Source organism: Apis mellifera, linkage group LG7 (genome assembly GCF_003254395.2).
Source record: "Apis mellifera strain DH4 linkage group LG7, Amel_HAv3.1, whole genome shotgun sequence".
NCBI lineage: Eukaryota > Metazoa > Arthropoda > Insecta > Hymenoptera > Apidae > Apis > Apis mellifera.
The window spans coordinates 7,618,457-7,643,374 of record NC_037644.1 but is presented as its reverse complement, the minus strand read 5'-3'; the positions used below and the strand labels follow the sequence as shown (position 1 = coordinate 7,643,374).

General features: G+C 28.2%; 1 protein-coding gene across 9 annotated transcripts in view; it reads right to left on the bottom strand.

Moving 5' to 3' along the window:
- nAChRa4 (nicotinic acetylcholine receptor alpha4 subunit) overlaps positions 1–24,918 on the bottom strand; it is a 264,788-nt gene that overhangs the window by 136,086 nt on the left and 103,784 nt on the right.

Here is a 24,918-nt window from a genome sequence, read left to right as displayed (position 1 = left end):
AAATATTCTTGTGAGAAACATGATTACTAAAGTAAAAAAAGTAACATCTCTTCGCAAAACAATGTTTTTTCAAACGCATGACGAAGAAATTATAAATTTTCTCGCCAATAAAAAGAAAAAAAAAAAAACATTGCATCGAATGAAGCATGCATCTTAATCCATCTTAGAGTTAAACGTTACTTGCTTCCTTTCGTTTCAAAATTTGTTATTCAAGCCATCGCCTCGTCGAGAAGGTTTACGAACTTACGGTTGCCGATCGTCAGAATGCTTAGCGCAGCGCGAATTTAACACGGGAAAAAGATGGAAACTGAATTTCGCAGGAATGTTTCCACTTCATTTGAAGTATCAATATCCAGTGTCTTATGGAAGGGGGCGAGAATCGTGGGTATTGAATCGGAATGCGCGCATCCCCCTTCGATTTCATATTCGAGATATTCCAGAGTGACAGTCACCTGGCTCTGCACCCTTCCCTATATACACAGTGTGACGAAAATAAAAGAGATGTCCGCCCATGCACCTCGTGAACCAGTTCTAACCTCAACTTTAAGGGTAAGAGAGAAGCCGAGGTAAAGTCCTTTGTAAGTTAACGCGACCTCTTTACGGAACCATTCCCTTCTCCCCGCTCCTTTTCTCCTTTTCTCCGAGGCGCAAGAATAGGAAAGGTGCCAAAAGTTACATTTGGAACGTTACAAGAAATTGTCTTCTTTTTTTTTTTCTTTTTTTTCTTTTTTTTTCCCCTTCTATTTCTTTTTCTTCTTTCTTCTTGTCTCAAGAGGGAAACAATTTTGAGAGACGGGGAAGGAAGAATCACGTAAATGGAAACACGTGTGTGAAAGGGGAAACGTCGCTTTTCATTGGAATTTACGTCGCGCGTTCGAAAATGACACATCCAAACGTTTTTATCGCGAGCATTTATTGTCCCTTTTTCTCCTTTCTTGACCGCCTGTTCTTCAAACTCGTGCAAATTTTTAGATAACTCTTTTTAGAGAAAGATTAGGGCGAAATTTAGGAAATTTGAGAATTATTTGAAAAAAGGATACAATGTCGAGGATATGATTTTTTTTTTTTATAAATATAGATATTTAATATTTTTCTAAATATCTTTAATTTTTTATATTTAAATCATTAAAATTTTAATATTTTTTTTTAAAATGATTTCATTGATTTTTATTCAATAATGTATGATAATTAAAGTTTTTCTTTTTCTAAATGAGAAAATATTGTTTCTTGTTAAACGAAAATAATTACAATTGTAATAAAAAGAAATACAAATTTATTTACAATAAAAAAATTGTTATTTTATAAAAATTGATAATATACTAAAAACAAATAGTAATTAAAAATGATAATGAAATATGAAAAAAGAAAATTTTTGCTTTTGATTTCTCAGAAACTATTTTTTACATAAGAAATCTGAAAAATAAAAAGCAAGTTTTATTCATTGTTGCAAGAATTATAGAATTTTATCGTTTCACTCTATTAAACGTAAAACTAGTCTAAAAAAGAAAACGTGAAAAATGAGAGTGTAAATAAAACTAAACAAGCAAATTATAACAAAACAATTTATAAATAATAAAATATTGCGGTTACAAAACTGAGGCAATGAGGAAAATTGATGACATATATTATTTTTTCGTTAACTTTGAAGAGGACAAGAAAATCTAAGACATTTCTAGGGATTGCCATGAGAATCACTGTAACATAAAAATATAATATAAATTATAATTGCAATAAATAATTTAAAAAAAAGAGAGAGAGAAAATGTACACACAAAAATATATAATTACATTAAATATAACTTTAAAATAAAAAATATTTTTGTTTTTTGTTTTTTTTTTTTTTATGAAAAACATACTAATTTTAGTGTTGTGATGATTATCCTTTTGCTCCCAGGCTTCTTCTTAATGAAGTATAATTTTCAAGCTTGCAGAATACTATGTTGTGTAAACTATAGATTCCAGGATCGAATTCATAAAATAGAATTTATTAATGATGATTTAACGATCTTCTTCAAAACTTGTTCTCAAAATAATATATTAGAAATTTCTCCATTACTCGAAGAAATCATGGTGAAACTTTTGTTAAATCTTAAACGATAATTGAAGTCATTAATATCTGCCGTTTGGGAATCTTCAAAAGATTTCATAGATCTGTAGGTTTTGCTGTACATTTCACTGTCACTGTATCGTTTCTTACACATATACGTCAGCCACAGATTACGATTGGATTCCATGGTCACTGACCTATTTAAAATAAAATTATTTATTAAGGAAATAATTATCAATATTTATTAAACATTGATTCAATTTATATAAGTATAAATTCATTTATACTTATATAGATATAATATATTGTATATAGATATAAATATATTGTCTATTTTTCAATATTTTGATTAATATTATATTATTTTATAATTACATATAAAAAATATATTATTATAATAATAATTATTATAATAATGTATGTAATAATAATAAATAATTATATAGGATGAATTTTATTTAATAATTATTGATTGTAAATGATATAAATAAATTTAAACGATGTTAAATTTACTTAAATATTTCTGTATATGAAATAACATGATATGACGAAAAATATAAATGAATTGTCATAAATAAAAGAATGAAATCAATTGGAAAAAATAAATATGTATATTAAGTGTATTGTAATAAATAATGAAAATCAATAAAATATATACGAGAATTTAGAATTGAATGTAATACTTTATCGTGTTTACACGAAGAGGGAATAAAAGTCGAAATAATATTACGTTCCATTTTACATGAAGCACGGATAAAAGAATCAATACAAAATGGATGAGATTTTAAAATGATTCAGTCTTTGAGAAGAATATATATCCTTGCTTCTTTCTGTATTCATCGGGAAAATCCAGCTAAATTTTCGATACATTTCGTCTAAATTTCATATCAATTTGGCATTTGATCCTATTTATTTCGTATGAATTTCGATACAGAATAAATATGTTATCACTAAACTTTTCCACTTTGTCTCAAAGAAATATATCGAAAATAAAAAAAAACTCTAAAGAAATTCTAGTAAAACGTGCATCTCAAAGTGAATATCATAAACATTGTGAAATATATTTTTTCATATTATGATAATATTATGAATTTTGAAAAAACTTTGAATATATAAATATATTTCAATACGTATCGATTCTTTAATATCACTTTTTTCAATAAAAATAACTTTGTTTTTAGCAATTTTAACTTTATATAATAATTTCAAATTACTTTAGCTCACGAAATTATTCGAATACTTTACTTACTAGAGAAATTTATCTAATTTCAAAATCTAGATGAAAGTTGTAATAAAATTGTGTACAATTTTTTCTCAGTGTTCTGAAAAAAACTTTATAATTTCATGGGGTGAAATTAATCCTCAAACATTCTTTCATTTTTTGTATAATTCCATCTAAAAATATTTCAGAATAATAAAACACTAAAATCTGAACATTTTACATATTTAAATTTTAAGAATCCATTTTACTCTCTTATAATATCCATATCTTAGAGTAATTACAAATAATGAATTTAATAAAAATTTTTAATAATAAGAAATATATTAAATTTATGAAAAATATTTCTTGAAATATTCTGAATACATTTATATTCTCATATAAATTCAAATTTGAAATAAATATTTTGAAATATAAGAAAGTAGAATATTTGAAACAAACAATTTTTAACTTTAACATTTTATAATACGATACAACGTATTAAATTCTTAATATTGTAATAAAACCTATAAAAATTTTAATATATATATACCACCTATGATAAAATTTCTAATTTTTAAATTTTTTTTTATAATATTTACATCTCCAATTTCAATGATATTCAATAAATAGTAAATAATTTTCAAAATACTCGTGTAATTAATATATTATTTAAATTTACTTCAATTTTTCCTCAGCTCTGAACAATAAGCATTCGAATACTTTCGCGAGCCACTATAATTCAAACTACATATATCGACCCAACTCTAATCTGCTTGTCCGACCGAGATACGACTGCACAAGTTAACGATTAAAAATGAATCGATACGAAATAAGTGGTGAAACTCTCCCTTCTTTCTTCCTAACAAAGCGCTAACAATCCGTTTCAACTCACGTGAACGGCAAAAATAATTGGTTGATCGCCGCGAGCAATAAAACTATTTTCCCCGCATAAAAGTGCATAGTGTGCGTGTTCGAACGTACTTGGAACGCGGTAACGATCGGTCGTGTTTGGCATTCCTCGCGGCTGGCCTTTCATGCCGGTAAGCGTCCACGTTATAGCCGGTCAGATGGTTCTTTGAGCAACGGCAGCCCTCCACGCCGATCCTCCGCGAGCGTGGCTCCTCGATCGAGTCAATCGTATTCTCGAAGGCCTGAAGGGATCTCACGAACCTGGACTTCACTCTGTTCAGGTCAGCACAACAGATCGCCTCGAGGTCGTAAATTTTCCTTTTATAGAAGGCGGTCGTCGCCGATGTTGAAAGACGATGCTCGAACGAGTTCAGCTCGTCTTGCAACTCGTCCACGGTTCTCTGATACATCGAGCTGCCGAGGCATGCGAGGTACTTGATCTTGGCCATGTTCTGATCAAATCAGATTTCATAATATGGATTATCGAGCAGGTTTAATGGGGAGAGGGGAGGGGGCAACTTGCACAACTTACTCCTTTCGAGCTCACTCTCTGGTGTAATTTCGACGGGGTTGCCAGAATCCATGAGTTATATCTCGTGTGATCTGCGGGCCGAGTAATTGTTTCATACACTTTCCTATCGGGCAAATCGTTGGTCGGATCAAAATGCAACGATTTAATTCCTTTCCAGCTTTATTATTGCTCGATAAGGCAGATCGGCCTTATCGAAATTTCGTCTAACTTTAATATCGACCGAGTTACGTAACGCTCGCGTGTTCTTTTAATAACGACTCGCGTGAATGGATATATTATATCGATTACTGCGCGCTTGTATCCTTTCGCGTGATAATAAATCGAATTAAAGGCAATGAATAAATTTAAAATAAATTCTCTAAATTATTTGTGTTATTAATTAATTATTACAAATAAGGATTTAAGAGATATCTGTTTTCTTTTTCTTTTTTTCTCTTTCTCTCTAATTTCATAAAAACAGTATTTCAATATTGTAATGTTTGTTTGGTGTGATTTTTTTTCGTAAATCTTGTAAAAAACTTAAGAAGAAAATGGAGTTGCAAAAATAGGGAAATTGATTAATTTTGTGGAAAATAATAGTACTATGAATAATAATCTACTATGTTGCAAATATCTAATATAATATTTAAATATAATATTTAACACATATCATAATTTCTAATAGCTTTTGATCTTTTGAAATCTGCAATAATTGAAACTATATGGATAGAGTAATCGATACATATATCTCAAATTATGAAATTTAATCAAAAGTATGTAATACGAATTAAATATAATTAAATTGATTAATTATCTAATTCTTATCTTATGAAATTATTTTGATTTAAAAAATTCATTATAATATAGGAATATTAGATATATCAGATAACTAAGAAAGTTTGACATTTTTTTATGATGGAAAAGAAAAATATCTTCTTTACCTACTGAATTAATTACTAACAAACTCTAGTTACTAACAGAGAAAGAAAATATAAATATCAAATTTATAAAAGTCACAGTTTCGAGAAATAAAAAATTGTTTTTTATTTTTAATTTTTTCCAGATAGAATTAACAACATTAACAACTATACATATTTTATCAATATTTCTTTCATCACAAAAAAAGGAATGATAAAAAACTTTCTTAGTTACGTCCAACGAAAAATTAATTATAAATATTCTCGTTAAAATTCATTATAAAATTATTTAAGAATAACATACACTTTTGTCTCAACTGTGTTCACTACAAATTGCAAAATTAACAAATTAACTAAATAAATGATTAATAATAAGAGAAATCACGATTATAAAACGTATCGAAAAACATAAAAAAAAAAAAAGAAAAAGAAATTCCAATTTCCATTACATTTATTATTTAAAAGAAAAAGTTTTATATTTATAGAGGAGGGAATAGATAACCTGCTAAGCTATCGTATTTACGTTGCAAGTCGATAAACTTTTGCAATATTGTCATTTCTATTTCTTGATGAAGATTTAATCTCTCTTCTCGAAGAGCATTCCGCAATTCTCGAAGAACCTTGCGAAGATTCCCCACTCGCGAGATGATGGATGTGGCGTATTCTAGGTTATCTACCATTACGTGATCATCGAGACTGGTCATTTTTCTTTGAAAAATCGAAACGGGCTGATGATATATAAGGGGGGGGAAAAAATATATATATATATATATTGTATGTATGTATAATATATACACTAGCGTCGTAAAAGTGATAAAGGATTCGAGATTTCGTGTCACTGTGTTTTTTCAAGATTTTGTCATCTTTGAAGCGGTGTTCTTCGACTCGATGCAAGTTTCAACCCCTCCCCCTCCTCCTCTCCCCCCCACTCTTTTTCAACGCGTCTCTGTTCAATCGAGAAAGGTTATGATCGCTCCCCTCTTGACACTTTGTGTCGCGTTTCGTGTAACGAGAGGCGCGTTTTTCGATCACGCGCGCGCACAGCTCGAAGCGTCGAGCGATCCGCGCGAACGCGGGCTAATTAAATTAAATTGTTTAAAATACGGGGCACGCGACACCCGTCGAAAAATTTAAACAAAATTCGCGGAGAAAGGAATATGGGCCACGTCCCAGTTTCCGCGCGTTGTTAATTTCGCCGTTTCAAACATCTCGTGTTTTTTATCCGATCTATATTACATTTAAAATATCCGATTTTATTTTTAACCCGATATTTTTTTTTTTTCCAATCGCGATTTCGCGCAAGCTTTCGATTGAACCGTAGCTGAAACCTTTGATAAATATTAATTCGCGGGACAAATAATAAAATTAATTTAAAATCTGTAGCCGCCTTTAACCTGTCGGACCCGCGTAATATGTACAGAGCTCGCGCATCCTCCTGGCGATTGAAAAACTGTTGAACCCCTTCATTACGTTTCCGACACGTTCGCGAAGCAATCGATAAGAGCGGTGAGCAGATGTATTATCTACGAAGAATTATAGCATCGTATTTATAGGTATTACGTTGAAAACGTACGTGATAATACGACGAATCAGTGTACGAACTTGACGTATCCGTATTGTTCCGTTCAATTGAAATGATATTTTAGTAGAGATATTTTTCTATAAATGATATAATATGGGTAGATAGATAAAATATTCTCAAAGAATATTTAACAAAGAAAAATTGATTTTTATTCGTAAAATTAGGGAGATAATTTTTTAGAGAGCTTGGTTAATTGTCTAACATTTATTACGATATAAATTTTTAATAATTATTCAATTGATACATGTGTCGAATTAAATTAATTATCTTCATTTCTATCGTGTGATAGCTTTCTGCAAAATATATTCAATACTTTCTTAATCTAAATTAATTTAATTTTGTCAATCGTTGAATTTTTCATTGCAATTCTACAAAATCGATTAATGAATAATAATCAGCTCTCAATAAAGGAGAATATTAAAAAGAGAAAAAAAAATAATAATAATAACGATTTTCCAATTTACATTAACACTCGAATGATTTAAAAATTGGATCCACATTGGATTACATTTATTTCCAGTATAAAAATGCAATTTTAATTTACAATTACAGATATATAATAAATGATATAAATTTATCGAAATAAGATTACGTAAATAAAGTAGCTGATCGTTCGATAATATCTGTTGATATTATAAAACATTGTATTAAAATATATTCTAATGTATATGCAATAATGATAATCCCATAAATATTGCACAATTTGTACTCGTAATTGGCGAGTATTACAAAACTTGGAGAAAACGTTTCACAAATCGATTCACAATTACTCTCCCTTCCCCCCTCCCACCCTTGGGCAAATTATTAGAGATTAAAATCCCCGTTGAACTCGTTCGAAATTCAGCCGTGTGGCACGTACTCAATTTTCACGGGAACTTTTCATGACAACAAGCAAGTGCCAGATATCGATCGATTCGATATGACTAATTGCATCGAAAATTCATAGGGCGTGTTCCAAGTTCGCGATCATCGCCACTTTGCCGATCCGCCTTTTAACAAGTGGACAATTTTTAATCAACGTTTGTGCTCAGAAAGAGATAAAAAAAGGATCTTATTAATTTTCAAAGTGTCTATTTTTACACTCTAATCAATCAAACGATGACTCAAACGTAAAGTAAATAATTTGAATATTATGAATTTGTTTGAAACAATCAATTTGTTGTTTAAAAATTCATCAATATAACAGACACTATTAATGTTAATATATTTGTGAGACATTCCTCGAGGTCCAAAAGAAGATAAAGCTAATTTCTGTTTAAGCTCCATTTCTTTTGTATAAAAATCTACAATAATTAGACGTAATTGAAGTTTGCATTAGATGAAACGAGATGAAGTGAGTAATTTTTGTAACAGATTCATCTTTATTATTTCTTTTTTAAATTAATCCAAAAATATAAACTACATAATAATACACATTATCGAGTCTTATCGTAATCAAGATATCAAAATATCGTATTATACAATAACAAAAGTGCAATAATAAAATATATAAATGCAAATGAAAAGAAATCAGACTCGAGAAAGCGTAATAATAATTTTCAGAAGAAAATTCGATTCGAATACAACAATAATCGAGATTATTAAAGTAACACTGATCTTTTTCAAAAATTTCAATTCCTATATAACAAAAAGTCGTTTCGTTCGTTCATTTATTTATATATGATAAATACTCGTCTTTCGACCTATCCAAAAGTGATCATCATGACGTACAGACTCGTTGGATGGTCGATAAATCGATACGTCGCATCCATATGATGCAGTGCGAATTTTTAATGGCTGCAGTTGATTGTCTACGTCGCCACCATATTAACGAACCGGTTTTTCTTGGCAGTGGATATCGTTCAATCGAGCGGGAGAAGGCCTCGAAAGGTCCACCGAGGGATGAAAAGGACAACGGCGAAAGTGGGGCGTAAAACGGAGGCTACGCGGGTGATTTTCATCTCGCTAATGCATGCAAGAACATCCACGGGTGTAATGAACGCTATTACGCGAAGTGGATGTTCGCCTCTCGCGGGGTGAACAAAGAAGGTGATGACGATGATGGCGGATGACAAAAGAAGACAATTGGTATTCCATTGACACACGTGCCTTCGTTAAAACCGTTCCTACGGTTTCTTTGTATTGTTAACTCGATTCCAGGGATAAAAACGAATGCAAAAGTTGATATATATCTACAAAAATGTTGATTGAAAAGCTTCTTTATTGAGTTATAAGCTGTCTTATTCTATCTATTTTTGTTCAAATATTCTATGAATATATTAATGTATATTATCTCCAAATTTCTGGAAAAACGTTTGATAAATTATGTTAAATTATTGAGAATTTATAAAATCAATTATTCGAAAAATATTTCAAACTTACTCCATTTCGAAGAAAAAATATTTTAATTTTAATATTTAAAAATTACACATTGCCATAACAGTTTGAAAAATAATTAAAGGAAGGAAGGTTTATGCAAAAAAAGAAATCATGTTTTCAATTAACTTGAATTATTTACTTTCAAAAATGTACATAAGAATAATATAAAAATTAAACATCGTTCAATTTCCTGATGATCCTTTAAAATTTTTGTCTTTAATAATTTTAAGCTTTGTATACATAAATGACGATTATGGAACTCTTCAGTCTCAAGTGAACGTGTATTCATAGCTTGAATAGAATTTGCATAAAAGTGGCATGAATATTTATAATTAAGTGGATTTCAGAGTATATAGCGGTAAAATTGTCCCTAGCAAATGCAAATACTATTTCTTGAAACAAATACTATTATCTCTATCCACCACATAATATAATATATCAATTCTATTCCATGTATAATACATAACTTGAATATTTACATGTTGAAATATTCTATATTTTTTTCTTTTTTCCTATTAGAATCAGATTAAATTTTTAATTTTTAATTTTATTTTTATAAACTGTGTATTCGTAAATGAAAATTATCAAACGTACAGATGATGTATCGATGTAACAGCAGAGTAATCAAAGCTGAAAAGCGGCCAATTTGATATTGAAATTTTAATCGGTTTGCACGATACGAATAATGCAAATTGTTCCCATTGATGTGGTAGAAGGGAGTCAAAGGATGACGCTTAACTCCCTTAGCCACCATTAATCTGCAAACCTGTAATTACACTTGATTATTTAGGATAGCTATGTAAGCCATGCGAATTAGACGGGATCATCTTCCATCACTAACTTGTCATTATTCTCGCGATATTGTAGCGTATTTTGTTATGCGATACCTTCAATCTTTATCTAAATTATTAATAACGAATAATAATAAAATTTCTAATTTTCTATTGTTTTTTGAATATTTATGTAGAGATGACTTTTTAAAATATGTATACTTATTTAAAATGAGAATTGTTTTTCATTACAAATAACAGTTTTATATAGATATATTATATAGAAAATATTATATAGAGAGCTTAATGTATAAGTGGATAAATTAATTTTATATTTTTAGAATGTTTTAAAATTGTTTTAATTCAAAGTAATAACTATTCTTAATTTTCTATCTTTAAGAGAAATTATTAAATTAACATATTAATGTGTAATATTTATTATTAATATAATATTATTGTGATATACATTTTTTGAATTTATTTATACATTTATTTATACTTTTAGTGAATGAATAATATATTGATTTTTATATTCATCATCTGTGAAATTGTTTCATGATATTTTCTGTTTTCAAAATAATTTAATTTCTAAATTAGAATGAACAATTTATATCTTTTAACTAGTTCTTGAAGATATTATTATTATATCTTATTATTATAAGAATTTTGAATAATGATTGCTTGAAGAACAAGTATCTAAGAACAAGTTTCACCAAAATTGTAGATGAATTATAAATCATACGATTATGAAATTTATAATAAAAAATTAATAATTTCATCAATTTTTCCACAAATTTTTTGTCCATGCAGTACATTATCTTTCAATTTCATACTGGTTTATTATGAATATAATTTAATTGTTAAATTACAAGTATTAAATTATAAGATAAGATGGAATTGTCGAACAATTTCGATTAATGCTATAATCCCAAGTGTTCCATCTATCTTACTTCTACAGCTCAGAGATTGTAAGGTGGTGGCGCAGATAAATGGAAGATTTAGATCCAAGGAGAAGCGACACACGATTTGCTCGTACACTGTGTAACGAGTTTACGACATATCTATCGTTATCCAGGATGAGGATGCAGGTTTCAATTATTTATATTCTCAAAAATAATTCCTTTTCTTTATAGAAATTGATTTCTATAAATTCATAAAGAATATAATTGTGAAATAGTATTATATATAATATTGAAAATAATTAATTTTGGTATTAAAGTATTAGAAATAAGAATTGAATAAGAACTATATTCCATTCGAATAAAATAAAAAAAAATTAAAAATTTTATTAATAAGATGGTTTTTTCTATCCCAAGTTTCTATCGTTTAAAACCATTTTTTTTACATTCGGATTCTTTTTCGTTTTCATTCAATTGATATTTCTGATGTATAAACAATTTTATTGATTTATAACTAACTTATAATAAATTTCTTATTATTTATTTTATATCTATCAAAATAATCAAACGTTCAAATAAATTATTCAAAAATAATTTGTTTCAAAATTTTATTATTTTATTATTTCGAAAAAATTTATTTTTCTTTCTTTCGAACTTATTAAGTCCTTTTGTTTTTCATTTTTATTTTAAATAAAAATACTTACATTCAACAGCAGAATTCTTTCGCACAATTTAATCAATATCATCAGTAATATTTTACAAAATAACAAATCATTATTGTAATCTTACGTATATAAAATTGCAAATAGATTTTTCTTCCAGAGAAATATTTATATTCAAATTAAACTTCATATCATGTTACTCTTTCATATATTTTATTCCATATTTATTTATATACATCGAACAAATTACAGATTATAATAATTTTTAAAGAAACCAATCTGACCAATCTGCCCGATCTATAATTACATAATAACGAGATTCTCGTCAATAATATCTAATCGACGAATTATCATGCAAATCGAATCCTATCGTATCCTATTCCCAGATAAGAAAGAGAGAGAAAAAAAAGAAAATCACGTACTCAGTCGATGTTTAATAATTTAGAGAGCATATAGATCGAACGTCTTATCATTAGTGCCGGATCTGATTATCCGGGGGTAAGAGGATTTTCCGTAGGATTTGAATTAACTGCAGAAGATTAAGTTAAAGTTAAGCGTCTAAGAAGGTTCTCGTGGAAACTCGATTGCCTTCTTCAGAATTCAGGAAGCACTTGAGAGTGGGGAGGGGAGGGGAAAAAAAAGCAAATCCTTATAGCGATCTCGTGGTGTTGGTTTCGGCGTCTCCCGTTTCCTTGAGAGCCGAAAGGCTCGAGGAACGAAAGGGAGAAGGACCGATAAAAGGAGAAAAATCTTAATTAAAAAGGTATATCGGTCCGTAGCGAGCCTTGTTCTCTCTCCGCCACTCTCTCTTTTCTCTTCTCTTTCTTCGCGGAGTCGAGTCGTGAATCGATGAAGAAGCTCACTTCTCGATGAAGAATTAATAAACGGAATATGGAATGGGATCCGATCCTTTTCAATTGGCGAAACAAAACGTTGGGGAGGAGGAGGAGGAGAAGACTAAAATGTTACATCGAGGGGGGGGGGGGAAGAGGGGGAGGTAAAATCCCGGTTACGAGGTAGCAATCGTGAAAAGAGCTGTTGCATCTATGGAGGAAAGTAGGTCGGCCATCGCTGAGGAAGACATGTTTGTTATTATTGAAATGGAAAGGAATGTTGTTCCACTTGTTGTTGTTATGTAAATAATAACGATAGCGTGAAATAATTATAGAAATTGAGTTGCGTTATTTTTTAAAATGTGGGAAAGAGAGAGATGAGGAAATAATTTGTCTTTGTCATCGAAACATTATATCGTAAAATATTTTTTTTAGATTTTCATTATTTAAGGCGAATTATTCTTTCTTTCACGATTATCGCTCGTTGTACTCGATTTAATTAATGCGTTATATATCGTGTTAAAGGAAAATAAAATATTTCAATCGTAAAAAATCTCGCTTTGAATCTCGATCCCTCGATGCATGTTTAAGTTTTTAAGACTTGAGAAAATGTGTTGAGGAAAATTTCCAGAACGGATTTTAATTCCATGCTCAAACGAAAAAAAATTTATATCAGAACGTTTCGTTTTTGTACGAAAAGCTCGAATTTGTTAATGCTCTTATGTTCAAATCTCGTTGAAATTTATAATGAGATCGCAATTCTTCTCGGATAATTGTGACCATTTCTATATATAACAGATATATAAAAATATAAATTTAGATAAACATTTGTTAAAAAAAAAAAAAAATAGAAAGAAAAAAAATAATGAAAATGAAAAATCGTTACATTTTTATTTTGTATTATTTTATATAATTCATTTCATAATAATATATATTTTTGTATTTACATTTTGCAATAATCAAAATTATTTCCAATAGATCTGATGCAAACAACTTTTTATTATTGCAAATTTTATTATCTTCGCGATTCATCCATTTTTATTAATTGAAAAATCAAAGAAAAATATGACATATAAGCATAAATATCATTTTTCGATCGAAACAAAAATACTTATTAACATAAAAAACAATAAAAAGATCTTAAACAATCTAAAACAAATTTTAAACTTTCCTTTAAACTCGATATCTCCTTTAAAATACCCTAATTTTCCAAACAAAGAGAGCATATTTCTCCAAAATCCGCCAATGAATCCAACGCCAATTGAAACCTTTTCACACACAAAGGAAACGTCGAAAAAAACGAACGGCCAATTTTCGGCCCGATAATCGCCACTTTAGTGTCTTCATTGTCGAGTCGGAACAAGATGATCGCGAACGGGGTTGGAAACAACACGGAGAGACATCGATGGCAGACGTGCCGTACTATTCGATGGAACACGTAGCCCTGTGCGCGACCATGCAGACGAATATTCAGGTCAGTTGGCCCTTAATCGATATATAAGCGTTCCAGAATGACCTTTGAGCGGTCAAGTGAACGTGTGTGCACATTTCCGTATGCAGTCGAGGATGCGTGGGCGTGTTATCTTTCGTACGTGCGCCTGGCACCGCCGCGTACCGCCGTCAATCCGATTCTCGAGGCGGTAGTTCGTGAGCTAGGAGAGGGCTGTTCCATCATGTTGATCTTCCTAACGATCCACACCTTCGCTCCAAGTTACCAATAAACCGATCCATCAAGATCCATCAACATCTATATCATTTCGTTTTAATCCTCCGAGAACAGAACGGTTCTCCGTGCGGAATGATTCGTGTTTCACAGCTTGGAATATTTGGAAGGATGTCGAGCGAAAGATGTTGTTCAATTGTAATAAATAAGAATATTTGGAATATTTTATTTGTAATATTTTTTGTATAGTATAACAGGTGTTTGTATTACGTTTTTTAAAATTATAATTATTCTTCCTATTATTAATTAGGCGGGAAATTTGATTAGTCGTAATTTGTATTCAGATGAAAAATTAATTTCAATTAAATTATACTTCAAGAGATTAGGTTCATCAAATTTCTTCATGGATTATAAAAAAAAATAACGCAGAACGTATGAAATTCGTAATATTTTGGATAATTTGGTTCAGTTAAAAGATTCAGAACAAAAAAGAATATTTGAAATATTTTATTTGTAATATTTTTTATATAGTATAACAGGTGTTTGTATTACGTTTTTTAAAATTATAATTATTCTTCCTATTATTAATTAGGCGGGAAATTTGATTTGTAATTTGTCGTATCCAGAAGAAAAATTAATTTCAATTAAATTATACTTCAAGAGATTAGGTTCATCAAGTTTTTTCATGGATTATAAAAAGAAATAACTCACGCAGAACGTATGAAATTTGTGATATTTTGGATAATTTGAATCAGTTAAAAGATTCAGGACAAAAAATAATATTTGGAATATTTTATTTGTAATATTTTTTGTATAGTATAACAGGTGTTTGTATTACGTTTTTTAAAATTATAATTATTCTTCCTATTATTAATTAGGCGGGAAATTTGATTAGTCGTAATTTATCGTATTCAGAAGAAAAATTAATTTCAATTAAATTATACTTCAAGAGATTAGGTTCATCAAATTTCTTCATGGATTATAAAAAGAAATAACGCAGAACGTATGAAATTCGTAATATTTTGGATAATGTGGTTCAGTTAAAAGATTCAGGACAAAAAAGAATATTTGAAATATACGGTCATTTTGTTTGTAAAAAGTTTATTTTTATACGAAGATTTTTATAGTTGGTATTCAGAAAATTTTACATGACTGATATTAATTGCGCAATTTTTGTATTACTGTTACAATTACTGTTTTATAAGTTATATTTGATTAAGTAAAGAAAAATTACGCGTAAAATAATTTTATGAAAATCCAAAGTAAAATTCTACTAATGAATTATATTCAGTATGAGATATACAGAATGAGAATTACTTTTACAGAAATAAGATTTATTTGCTAAAACGTATAATTATAAAAAAAATTAAACTATTCAAACTATAATTGTTCGAGGAAATTTAAGTAAATTAAATGAAAAAATTATGAATATAATCCATTAAATTAAATAATATTATGATTGTCATTACATTTCATTGATTTTTAACCTTGATATATTAAATACATTAAAATGTAATAATTAGAAAAATATCTTATTTCTATTGAATTAATTCTATAATTCATATAATTTTGTACAATAAAATCATAATTGATATAATTTTTTCAACAAAAATCCAATTAATATCTAATTTTTTAAAAATTTAATTTTAGATTTCAATGATTATTTATTTATGAAAAATGTAAAAGTTTTTATATTCAAAGTAAAATTTTATATTCAATATTTAAATTTCTAACCTTGATATATTAAATATATTAAAATGTAATAATTAGAAAAATATCTTATTTTTATTGAATTAATTCTATAATTCATATAATTTTGTATAATAAAATTATAGTTGATATAATTTTTTCAACAAAAGTCCAATTAATGTTTAATTTTTTAATTTTTTGATTTTAGATTTCAATGATTATTTATTTATGAAAAATGTAAAAGACTTTTATATTCAAAGTCTGTTATATATAATTATCACATTATTAGTGAAAATGACTAATCCTATTTTCTTTTATGTAAATGCATTACGAATATTAATTACTTTTTTAATGATTCTGAATTACCATTTGAAAGTAGTGATAAGAAAATTTTAATTTTCATTACATCTGATATTTATCCACTCGTTTATTTTTCATTATATCAGATTGTTGAGTAGAAATGTTTGAAAATTGTCCCATGTAATAAAATAATCTCGCCTATTTTGGCGCATAGAAGTAATTAGCTAGGTTATGATGAAGTGTCCATTGCGCGTATGCATACCGCATAGTGAGTTTGTATTACTTCAATTACTATAAATAACGAAGAAACAAGCTTGTAATCAAATAACCAGTACAAGTATAAACGTTTTTCGAATAGTGGATAATTCTAACCGGTATAATATAAAACTTTTTTAAATATCATTTAAAATATGCAAATGCTCGATCGTTTCCTTTGTAGAAAATGACGCGTATATTATTATTCTATAAAAATAAAATTTCATTTGACACATTTTCATTGACAATACGATGTACACATATTTCCCGCGTAAAATTAGCTGCAAATGGATTAAAACAGAAAGCTTGATGCGATCGTTTCCTTTGTACGGAACAATGCATATATTATTCAAAAAATGAAATCCCATTTCGTACGCCTATATAATATATTCCTATCTACAAAAAATTATCTAAAAATGAGTTAAAACAAATACAGTTAAACAAAGGTATATCATAAATTATCTCCTCTGACATCGTGCAATATCTTAAACGCAGAGTAAAGAAAATACAATTTTTCTTTCATAAATTATTCCAACCAACAATTTGCAACATCTTACTTAAAAAAAAAAAAGAAAAAGAAAAATACATCGTTTCCTTCATAAATTATTTCACCAACAATACCAGTGTGAAACGTTTTACAAGCGAAACAAAAAAGAAAAAGGACGCAACTTCCTTCATAAATTTCAATTTTTACGTTGTCGTCTCAATAACAAGAGATTCCAGATAATACGAATTACAATTTATTACATTTATAAATCGTGAATTAATGTAAATCGCATCGCGTTTAGAAAAACATTAACGGAGGCGATGCACGCGTGTGTAATAATTTGCATTATGGCGGCGTATTAAATTACGTTAATACACGAGGGCTAAGCTGAGGGCGCGTTTGGCGCCGGCCTGATAGGAGACAACTGTTCCACGATACAACACACCGTGGACACAATACAACCGTGTACAACCTTTACGAATGCTTTTCGAGCCGCTATTCCATTTAACGGAACATCGATTTCGAGGAGACGACCAGTTGGACAGATTGGCCGGTGTCGTTTGTGCCGCAGGCCGTAAAGGCAAGTGCCACGTTTTATGTTTTACATAGTTGCGCATCCATCGTGAACAAACGCGATTCCCTTTCGTCCCTGCGTTTTAATTAAACCAGAATTGCGCCTTTGTGCATCGAAAATTTCGGAAATGAGAAACTTACGTTTTTCATATTGTAATTACGACGCTGTGCTTCGTTTATTTTCAAGCGTGAAAACTTGATCCTTGATAGTGAGGCAAAGTGCATGGATGTGTTCTTTTTCTTGAAAAATTTGTAAGAAGATCTTAATGTAGAATTTATTCGTTTTCAATAAACGTGTAGATGGATTTATTTGTTTTGTATACGTGTGAACAATAATAGAGTCGTTATGTTGGTGAAAAAGAATTGGAAAACACCACTAGTGCCCTCTTTAACCGATTTATAGAATTTAATTCGATAGCTTGCATTAGATCATTGATGTTGGTTTTAAAATTACTCGAAATAAATTTTTTTCTTACATATACATTTCGAAATATTTTCAAAAAATTTTTACAAAGCTTATTAGATTAGAATTATTCCAATAGTTAATAGAACTTAATTCGATAGCTTGCATTAGATCATTGATGTTGGTTTTAAAATTACTCGAAATAAATTTTTTTCTTACATATACATTTCGAAATATTTTCAAAAAATTTTTACAAAGCTTATTAGATTAGAATTATTCCAATAGTTAATAGAACTTAATTCGATAGCTTGCATTAGATCATTGATGTTGGTTTTAAAATTACTCGAAATAAATTTTTTTCTTACATATACATGTGTATTATTGCTTATTTTCGAGATATTTATCAAAAAAATTTTACAAAGCTTGTTAGGTTAGAATTATTCCAATAGTTAATAGAACTTAATTCGATAGCTTGCATTAGATCATTGATGTTGGTTTTAAAATTACTCGAAATAAAGTTTTTTCTTACATATACATTTCGAGATATTTTCAAAAAATTTACCATTTAATAGTTAATAGAACTTAATTCGATAGCTTGCAATGATTAGATCATTGATGTTGGTTTTAAAATTACTCGAAATAAATTTTTTTCTTATATATACATTTCGAGATATTTTCAAAAAAATTTTACAAAGCTTGTTAGATTAGAATTATTCCAATAGTTAATAGAACTTAATTCGATAGCTTGCATTAGATCATTGATGTTGATTAAAATTATTCGAAATAAATTTTTTTCTTATATATACATGTGTACTATTGTTTATTTTCAAAATATTCTCAAAAAATTTTTACAAAGCTTGTTAGGTTAGGATTATTCCAATATCATCTAATAGTTAATAGAACTTAATTCGATAACTTGCATTAAATCATTGATGGTTGGTTTTAAAATTACTCGAAATAAATTTTTTTCTTATATATTCATGTGTATTATTGCTTATTTTCGAGGTATTCTCAAAAAAATTTTACAAAGCTTGTTAGGTTAGGATTATTCCAATGTAATCATCTATAGAACTTAATTCGATAGCTTGCATTAGATCATTGATGTTGGTTTTAAAATTATTCGAAATAAAGTTTTTTCTTACATATACATTTCGAGATATTTTCAAAAAATTTTTACAAGGCTTGTTAGGTTAGGATTGTTAGGTTATTCCAATGTAATCATCTAATAGATTAATAAAATAGGTTCAGTCTTATTAGTTTGTTATAACCATGAAAATTATTTATATTAAAAATATATACGAAATAATATGTTAAATATTTCTTCTTCTTTTCTCTATACACTTTTTAACTTTCTTAAGACTAATAATATATTCCAAAGAAACGTGTACAATCGTGAAACTGTTATAATTTTTTTTCTCACATCGAAGATTTTTCCAATGTTTTTTTCATTTGCATCGTTGTCACTAAATCTCGTTCCATTCCCACCAATCAATTGGATATACAGATATTTATCAGCTGTTCCAAAGTTAACGATTTCATTTTCAGGTTTTCATTCGTTTTTCTTTTTTTTCTTTTTTTTTTTTTTTTTTCCTTTTGGCCCGATATCAATCGATGAATCTCGTCTCACGTTGACGCGATAAATCTTCGCCTTTGTAGGCGGCGAAAGTCGCTAGAAAAAGTGGGGGTGGAGGGAAGAGGAGGAAAGGATGAATGCGATGAACGTGAGACAAGCAATAGTGGGTGAAACAGAGACGGAGGGGAAGCGAGAAATAAGGAACGAGAATGTCGAGAGCAAAAGGAGAAATAAGCGGGAGACTAATGGAACCGCGAGAAATCAAGTTAGTAGGAATGGTGGAATCTGTTGCCAGAGGAATTCAAGGAAGGAAGCGTGGACCACCGTGGCATATTCCTCGATCGGGAGAAAAAAGAACGATTCGAGGATCTATCGGGGAAGAGTTATATCGAGAACCTGAGAAACTTTATTTCTATCGGATCGGATAGAGTAATAAACGGATACAGGCTGATTCTTTGTGAAAAAAAGAAGAAAAGAAAAGAAAGAAATAGAATGAAATCAAAAGTTTTGAAATTGGCTAATTTTAAAATTGAAGATGGGAGAACTATCGATAAAATTGTTCAAAATAATTGTATAATCTAAAATTCGCATTTTCAAAAATCAATTTTTAAATAAAATCAATGCAATTTTTTACTTATTTTTATATGTAAAATATCTTCTATCGATAATTTATTTACATTCAATTGGAAATTGGCTAATTAAATTTAAATAGAAAAACTTGTTAATTGATCTAGATCCTGTGAAAAAAATTTCATATCAATTAACAGTTGACAATATTATTTGTTTTCGTTTTTGTGATATTTAAGGAAATTTAAAGGTAAGTTAATTTATTGAAGTTTATTTGAAGTTAAATGTAGACTTGATTCGAAGAGAAGAATTAAATATTTATTTAATTTGTTATCGAGATTGTGTGGAAGTTTGTATCGTGTTTGAACTATGAACTTTGTGTAATTTAGCAAATTGGTGTTTCTTGTGTAATTTTCTCGACTTTATTAAAATTGAATTTTCAACAATAAAATATAATATTTTTTAAATTATCTTAAAAATCTGTAAAATTCGTGTAAAATATTTTTATTATCTATGACGAAAATATGAGAAATCATATAGATTGTCATTTCTGATTTATTTCTAACACTTATCAATTTAAAAATTAAATTACGTCTAAAGGGAAGACATGACGAAGCAATTTCAATTATGAAAATTATTTTCTTTATATGATTTTTTATTCCTATCTCGATATATGATCGTTGCAGAATTTTAAAATCAATTGTTCTACAAGTACAGAAATTTCTAAAATTATCTACTTATGTCTTGTTTAGTATTACGTATCAATTATAACAATTAATGATAGAAATTTATATAGAAATACCAGTAAAACTTAATATCTATAATCTTCAATTTTGATTACAATCTAACATACTCTAAGGATAACATATATATTTAATATCTAAAAAAAAGAAAAAAGAAAAAAACTTATCTAAGAAATGTCAACGAAGTATCAAATACTAATTTGAAAAAAAAAATCAATAAATATAAATATATATAATTTTCAATTCACGAATATACGATAATACTAAATATATGTGTGTGTTTGCTTTTTCAATAATTCTTTATTTAACAGATCGAAATAAGGGCCCATTTCGTATTCATTCAATTTTTTACACAATCCAACCTCATCTAAAATAGTTATCGAATGATCGATATACTTTAATTTTACACATACCCACCTTATCAAATTTAATAAATCGCGTAACATCGCATCGAATGAATTAAAATAGAAACTAGACTGCGGATTTTTGTGCAAATACATATATTTTTCACGAATGAATACGTCATATATTTTTATTCTCAAATTAATTCAACAGAAAAATTGATTATTATGAAATTCAATATTCTGAATAAAATTGCTGATAATAATATTGAAAATTGAAAGAATCTTTTAAATTTTTCAATCATATGACGACTTATAGAAAGATTCTTTTTTTTTAAATATTTTCAAATAAACAAATTATTTAAATTATTTAAAAAAGCACGAGACAGAACAGACACATCTTTGATTTCAATGACTTAAAACGCATTATCAAACGAATAAATAAATAAAAATAGCTTGAAGAAATTGATTTGTAATATGCAATATTCATATATATTTCGACTGCAAACATTTACTCTTAAATTTATCGAGAAATAAAATATTGAGCATATACGAAAATTAAAAGAGTTTGTGATAACAATATCTCATTGAAATTCTCATTAGATATGTTATTCTGTTATTCCAATTCGAACACGATATATTTTGCCAGTCGAATACATTCGAACGTGTCTCAGACTGCAGAAAAAACCGCAATCTAATTAGAAATTCCGCAATTCGAAGAAAACGACTCGTTCCTCGTTACCATTCCATACGTAAGAAACGGTAGGGAATGAACGTCAACAATATCGCGGCACAACGTAATCCCAATGGTTAGCCAGAGAGAACTGGTCAGCTGAAAAACAAGTTCGAATCTCGAAACGTACTGTGCACGATCGTTAAGAGATTCTCGGAAGTGACCGCGGCGTCGAACGAGCGGAAACGGTTTCTCTCGTGACCTCGACCCGTTTGTCAAGAACCATTTACACGAACATTCGCCGCAGCGCCCATGTTTCATGCGATATGAATAATAATCTATCCGGTAACTACATCGAGAGCTCGCCGTGACTGTCGAACACCGAGCCAAAAACCGAGGGAAAAAAAAAAGGACTCGAACAAGCTCGTTGGCTCTGGCTCGTTTATCAGCGAACAGGGCAAAAGTTACGCAAATATGTGCAGATTCGAGCAAAAGATGAGAAGATTTCGAATTATTATTCAGAATTGTGCCACCTTTGTTCCTCCTCGATTTGCTTTATTATTGTTCCTTTTCTTTCTTCTTCTTCTTCTTCTGTGTTTGTGTGTGTGTGTGTTTGTTGTGTTGTTTTGGTGTTCGTTGAGAGATATTCATTGGAGTGGACGGATTCAGGGGAGAAGTGTGAACGAATTGTTCGAATCTACGATATCCGTATTATCGAGGCCGATGGTTTGGTATCACTGATAGCTGCATAAAAGGGGCGTTCTCGAGCTACATAAATATGCTGGTAATGGGAAAATAATGATCTGTAAAGCGTATTTCAATATTTCAGCAGATAATTCGCTGCATCCGTGTAGTATTGTAAGTATAATTTATGAATTCTCATTGATGCAAAATGAATTTTCGTGGCTAAAGAAGAATAATTTATGAGTGGAAATAAGAGATAAATGTTGTAAAGTTTGTTATTTTTTTATATCATCAAAACTATGTAATTAAATATTAAAAAGTTTTGAATGTACATAACAAATTTCGATGTTAAAAAATTTGCTTTCTCGTTTCAAAAAGATTTTATATCTTTTAATATAAAATTATTATTATGTATAGTATATTCAGGTTTAAAAATTAAAATTTTTCTATAATTTCGTATCAAAACTTTCATAGAAAAATTTTAACTCAATAACATATTTCTCTTATTTTTATCTACAATTTCTACAATTTGAAATTTGGGAAAATTAGAAAATAATATTTATCAAGATTAAATTTCATTTCAGGGCATCAATTTTTTCTAAACTTTTTTTTCTTCTGGTAGAAAATAAAGACAAAACACATTGATTTTTGAATCTAGAAATATATTGGTCCAAAAGTTAAAATAGGTTCAAGTTTAAAAATTTGATATTCTTGGCAAACTGTGTGACATAAGTTAAGTTAGATTAGGTCAGGTGAGGTTATAACGCCATATTGACATTCCGTAGAAAACTGATCGTTTTCATGATGATAAATTTGGAGATCGACCATGTGAATATTTATGGCATCACTTCTGTCGTTAGAATGATCGATCTGATTATTAAATGATTCGAGCTTTTTTCAAAACTTTTATTACATTTTGTGACAATATTTAATCAATATATATGAAATAAATAATCAATGTATTTCTAAACTCAAAATCGTTAAATTTCGTTTCCATCCATTGTGTGGAAAAAATAGAAATATTTGTGATCGTTCAAATGATTTAATAATATTATTAAAAGTAAACTAGGCTTTTTTTAAACTTCTATAACAATAATTTTTAACAATAATTTCTAACAATCAATGAATAAAAACGAAATATATTTATTTATATTCGAATATTAATACAAAATATTCAAAAAAAAAAAAATTAGAAAAGAATCCTGCCTCAAAATGAAATTTAATCAAGTTCAATTTGAATTAATTATTAAATATTTCAGTTTTATACATAAATAATTGGCATTAATTTTATATTCGATATAAAATTCTGAAAGTAAGAAAAAGAAAATTTAAATTTCAAATATACAAAATATTAAAAAAAAAAAAAATTAGAAAAGAATCGTGTCTCAAAATGAAATTCAAGTTCAATTTGAATTAATTATTAAATATTTCAATTTTATACATAAATAATTGACATTAATTTTATATTCGATATAAAATTTTGAAAATAAGAAAAAGAAAATTTAAATTTCAAATATACAAAATATTCAAAAAAAAAAAAAAAATTAGAAAAGAATCGTGTCTCAAAATGAAATTCAAATTCAATTTGAATTAATTATTAAATATTTCAGTTTTATACATAAATAATTGGCATTAATTTTATATTCGATATAAAATTTTGAAAATAAGAAAAAGAAAATTTAAATTTCAAATATACAAAATATTCAAAAAAAAAAATTAGAAAAGAATCGTGCCTCAAAATGAAATTCAAGTTCAATTTGAATTAATTATTAAATATTTCAGTTTTATACATAAATAATTGGCATTAATTTTATATTCGATATAAAATTTTGAAAATAAAAAAAAGAAAATTTCAATTTCAAATATTTTATCATTTTAAAAATTTCTAATCTGAAATTAACTATTTTACTTAACGAAATATACAAATAATTGATTTTTTGACAATCCACGATATTTCAGATAGAGAATATAAAATGTAATATATATATATCAAATGTGAAGAAACTCGAGTATATAATACGGATATCAACGAGACTCGATTGGATTCGGTCACAAAACTACAGCTCTTTTATTTCATACAGTAAATATTTACGTAGAAGTGTTTCGTCCTCTCCAACATTCTAAGCAAACGAACACCAACTTTAGCAAACTTTGGACAGGGTAAACAAACAATAATAATGCTGGAAATAGATGAGGGACGTCGATAAATCTGAGATTCACCGTTTCAAGGTGAATAAATCCTCGCTCAAGGGGTTTGAATTTTGGAAAAATCTTTCTCA